This window comes from Battus philenor, unplaced genomic scaffold (assembly GCF_028537555.1).
Source record: "Battus philenor isolate CCGP_79_NKW_IND1 unplaced genomic scaffold, ilBatPhil1.0.hap1 SCAF_7, whole genome shotgun sequence".
In the NCBI taxonomy this organism is placed as follows: Eukaryota; Metazoa; Arthropoda; class Insecta; order Lepidoptera; family Papilionidae; genus Battus; species Battus philenor.
Genome location: NW_027181737.1, coordinates 6,471,599 through 6,477,598, shown reverse-complemented (window position 1 = coordinate 6,477,598; position 6,000 = coordinate 6,471,599).

The window sequence follows — 6,000 nt, the reverse complement described above, 5'->3', positions numbered from 1 at the left end:
TGATTTCTCTTTTTCTTTTTAATCCTCACACTCCCTCATCTCAAATACGGATTTAAATTTCTCGATGATACACGTGAAAAGTCGTTTAGATTATCAATCTCAGAATAAAAATACCGGCGTAACCTACATTGTTCATTGACAAATCTTTTGTCAGACAGGCAATTCAGCTCCGACCACACTTATCGACAGTTCAGTGCTTTGCATTAGGCCCCTAGATGGCTAGGCGCCCTTTGCGCTCTGGCATCTCAAACCCGTGGAATCTGGAAATTACAATCGCCCAGCAATGATAGCGCGGTCCAAAAAAAAAGAAAAACACTGGCAGTTCGAAGTTTCAAGAATATGAGTAAACATACTTAATATTTACTCGATCATTGACTACTATTCCATTCTTTCTTTGTTTTTTTTCCCCTGAGGCAAGTGCGATACAAGTTAATAATATATTTTTATTTATTGTGTTTACAATTATGAATTATAATGTATTTGTTATAAGTATATATGAATAAATGTTCCATATTTATATACATATATATTGTACCTATATATGCATGTATGTTAGTATGTACACAATAACTTTCCGCTATTTGACCTTCATCTGACGACGGACTTCGGGTAACGCCCTAAAGGCAACAGAACCACATTGAAGAACATTACAACAACAAGTTACTCATGCGCCGTGCGGCTGTGAGAACTTTCATGATATTATTTCCGCAAGTGTATTACAAGCCATATAACTTCTCTATCAATACAAACATTCCGTATAGCGTTCCATATGGAACAGCCATGCCGTTTATTTCACACAGTCTTTCATTTCAATCAGGATAGAGAACCTCTTTACTTCTAAAGTTTTCTTCTCTTAAATCATTGTATTTATAATTACATACACTGTCTTATTAAAAAATGAAATATCATTTTAGATCAAATATTTTTTTAGAAGTAGAAGATTTAACGTGTTTATCAATAAAATTTAAATATTTAGTGTGATATTAAGAAAATTTCACATGGCAATGTCATTATACTGTTCAAAATGTGTGTTTGCAGCGGATCCGAGACGCGGTCGTTTACAATAAGAAGGCTCAAGGTCATCCAGAAAGCAATGGAGAGGTCTATGTTCGGATTTTTAGAAATCAGGAGATCCGCAGAAAAAAATCCACCGACATAGGTCCAAGAATTGCTCGTGTGACGCGGTAGTGGGCGGAGCACGTTGAACGTGCAACTGATGGGGCCGACAAGTTCTTAAGTGGAGGTCACGACCCGGTGGATACGACGTGTATATGGCACCTGTAGATGGACCGATGACATAGAAAGGTCACGGAAAGTCGCCGGACAAGACCAGTTATCGTAGCGATCTTTGGGAGAGGCCTGTATCTCGCAGCGGGCGTCTATCGGCTGAAAGAAAAAGAAGAATGTCTTTAAAGACCTCGATACTACAAAACAAAAATAACACATAATTACGATTTACTACGTAATAGTTACAGGACGTAGTTACATATTGTAACTACGTCCTCTCAATCAAGAATTCCTAAAATTACAATACAAATTTCATTCGTAAACCTCTTACAGACGATATCAAATAGTTCTACCTTTCAAACATACTAAATTGCAAGTAGGAATTGCTAAAGTTGCTTCCGCACAATTAAAATGGTCAAACTGTTTTTCCGAAAGGTTTTCAAAAAAATAGGTTTGTAAATAGCTTTGTACAATCCAAAGCCGGGTTAGAGCAGTAATCATAAAGTCCACCTCGATGTACTCGCAAGATAACGAGTCATATAGTTTTACTACTCAAACTTTACCCGTATAGTCCAACAAAAATTAATAGCGCATATACATTCTATCAACAAACAACAGTAACTCAATTAGGATTTCCCGTGGATTTTCTATTCTGTGTGATAGACATTGTAGCCAAAGGGCATTTTTCTTTAAAGCCACTTTAATAAAAAGTTTTGTTAACAATATATTTAAAATAACAAATCGAGGTTTTATATCGTAATACAACTTGCCAATTGTACACGGTAGTCATACTGGTATCCTTTTAAAATTGACAGTTTCACAATTTATATGTTGCAAGATAAGAAGCTATTCGTTTTTAAACAGTAACTTTTAAAGGAAATGGAAATCTTTTGTTTTTGCTTTAATATTCACAAACTAATAACTTTATTAATATCACGATAAATGCACGTATTAGACGTACAAGAATTTTTACTATTTATTAACCTAGAAAAAGTTATAACTTCATTACCTTTTTGAAATGAACCTGTCGTCTAGTATGATTTTTATTGTTACCAGAAAAAAAAACATACTAAACATTGAATTGACTTTAAACTAAATATCTTTGTTAAACTTCTGCTACCAGAGTTCACAATAGCTTATTATACCAGTATAATGGCTATTTGATTGTTTAAATCTAATGCCGAAAATAAATAAAACCAAACGACCACTTGTCTACAACGGTAGATGAAGAAGTAAATTTAAATAAAGGTTTTTTTTTTAAATAGTTACTTTTACGTTGCCAAATAAAAACTAAAACACTACAAACGTTCTTAACTTTCTGTAAAAGCTAATCCATTAAACTAGAATTAAAATGAGCGAAAGTTGCCTGGATTCTGAAATAAAAATAGCTCGTGGCTGCAGAGTAATTGGCAACTACAGAATCCATTACGAGATTATTCAACCGCAAAAGTAATTAAGATTGATGTTTGTGATTCAATTTTATGCACTGAAAATAATCAATTATTGTTTGTTTTTTGTTAGTCATAATTGTTTTAATATTTATATACCCGGAAACGATAAATATGAAAATTGATACCATAGCCTCCATTACTTCAACGATATCTTAAAACAATATAGACCAGATCTATTTTTTCAATATGTATACTTACATGATTTATAAAAAGAATTTAACCGACAATATTGATACAAACCAAAAAATATATTAGAATATTATTACATGCAAATTAATAGATATTACTAGTTAAAACCTAAATATTTTCAATTTGTAATTATTAATCATAAATAAATACATACGTATATTAAAAATAGAATTCAACAATTGCTGACACTTAAATAAAAGAAACCAAACCGAGCAAATAACAAACATAATAATTAATATCAACAAAAAAAAAATTAAAATGAATGGTCGTAATCATTTAACACTCGTTCATTAATATCATTGAACAAATTGATTTATATTTCTCAGTTTTTTATAAGACGTTATTTTTCAAAAAGATATGATTTATGATCATATCTTTTTACAAGGGGCACGGCTGCAGTGACCTGCTAACCACTTAAAGTGAATAAGCAAGTCAAGCCATTCAACTTGAGTAAATTGAAGTATTTCATCCCCTTATGATATCCTATCCACGCATCGAGTGAGTTGTTCATTTTAATCAGAACTTAATACCATAACCTTCACTTTAATATTTTCTTTTATTTAATACTAGATAATCCACTCATACTTATACTTCTAATTAAACAATTATTATAACAAAAACATTTTTCAGTAAAATTCCGAGAAATTTTTTTTTGCTGCACAGTATTTATTAATCAATAAAATATTAAACATAATATGCTTAAGTAATAGATCTTCTTTCACAATAACGGTACTGATAAATGTAAAATTACTTCAGAAAATATTGAAGCATATACCTTGTCGCAAAAAAGATGAATCGACGTTATGAATACGAAAACTGGGTGTTACAAGTTTATATTCCTTTCTTAGACAAATATATAAGCATACGGCAAGTTCTATATCATCTTACGAACTTGTCCTTGCGCACGAAAACCCTTAGGCAGAATTATGTTATGTACTAGTTTGTTACTCAGTGATGAACAAACAGGGTTTGAATGCAAGAACTGTTTTAACGAGTTAACGGTTTCTGTTACTAAATTCACGCGTCAGTTTAAATGATATAAGAAACAATGTTATAAGTTGTAAAAAAAATAGTATCTTCTTATAGAAAAATTTGTTATTCATCGAGCCATTACAGTAAAAAGTATATTATTGCACATAAATATTGTTAGAATAAAAACGTTTTTTTATATCACATGAAACATTTTTAAGGGATATGCCTTGCAGTGGGTGTTTATAGGCGGAAAAGAAGAAGAAATATTTATTGCTACAATGTGTTATAGTTTATATAATAACTTTAAAAAACTGATTTGCATTGTGTTTCATTTAGTCTTTTAAATGTTAAGGCCAGTTTATCAATATAGACACGAACTCTCTTCACGGAAATTCTTTTCCCTTTTCTGTCTTGTGTTATAAATTGTTTCCAGGAATTTAAACTTTTAATTTTCATAGGGTTTAGTTTCATCTTCCCTAAAACTGATCATTAGTCATTATACAATAGATTGAGACCAGGACTAGATAGCAGCCAGTCTTTAATTCTGATGAAGTCCAAAGTATTCGATATAACGATTTTCAAGGGCATATCTATTCCCATTAATGACATTTCGGTGTTCATTCGGATCATCGAAAGGTCTTACTTCGCCTAGAATCAACCCCAAGCATCACAGCAACTAAAACTGATGTAAATTGTCACATTGACCGAAAATCCCTTCACGACGCTTCAATTCTACCGACGCAACCCCAGAAACAATCACGTCCGAAATGGACACGGATACCGCCATCGGTGCGCACACAAGACTTACAATCTGTTTTTGAAAATTGCTCGAAAAAGATTCCAGTGGAAGATAACTTCAGATAGCTTTGCCCGACAATGTAAGATGCCTTCTGAGACGCAAGTATGTAGCCATGCGCGCATTTGATTACTTCCCGTCCGAAACGAACCGCAAGCGTAGACATCCATTCCAGTGTACAACTAAAGAACGCATCGTTGAAATGGAACGAGTGTTGAACTTATACCATCTCGGATATCAAACCATTCCATCTTGCCTTCTGGAAGATTCCCAAATGCCTAAATGGGGAATAATGCTCGACCATGCCACCTCCTATACGCCCGAATGATCCGACTACAGCTTCACTGGGCAAGAAAAAGGCTGAATGCAGATGACAGTCTGGAGGACCAATCCTTCCCTAGTCTCCTCCCTTGCCTGGCCACCTCCGAAACGTGGATCTCGAAGTTGAAAGGCACTCCCGAGACCCTCTCCTAGATTCAGTAGATACGGTTATTTGCGATTGATTATGCCCGCTGATTGATTATGCCCGCGCAAAGCACCGGGCTCATATGGCACAATCAATAAGGCAGCTAAACTTCTTCTGACTAGTAACAACCAGGTTTTAATTCTCATATTCAACGCGGCTATAACCAACGGATTCTTTCTCAAAACAGTGAAAGATTGCGGAGGGTTTTTAAAGGCCTCGAAACCCGTAAATATTCCCACTTCCTGTTGGCCCATTAGCCTGCTAAAGAATTGGAAAAATCTACGAAAAGTTTATCCTCGCTCAAAATAGAAGATTCACGGAGGCAAAAGGGCGCCCGATTTCAGAACAGTTTGGTTTTCATGCTGAACACTCCTGCACTCATCAGGTATTGTATCACGTAGCATATACTCGATAAGCAAATTGTCAAACTAATGGTAATAAAAATAATGTGAGCTAAAAAAGATTAAGTATGCTAAAATTTTCTCACAAAATTAGGAAATTTGTATCAATTAACAATTTGTGGTCAATTTTTATATATAAGCATGTTTTTTAAGATTTTTCTTCAACTTGTGATTTCCCAATTATAAAAACAATTTCTTCAGACTGAAATTTAAAATTTTGCTTTATATCTTGATTTGTTTCAAAATATCGTAACAGTATTCATACTACATATTTGAACGTATAATGCATGAAACTAAAACAAACATTTTGACAAAACACTTCTTTGTATTATGTTTTGCATTATCACATTTATTGTCAGTAAATGTTCTAGTTAGTGAAGGTAAAAATAATTTAAAATTAGGTCAAAACATTCATAAGCGATAATAGAACTTTACAATAAAATTAAATTTGGCAAATAACTTTCTTGAAACTAATTTTCTCCGGCTACCAAAATCACA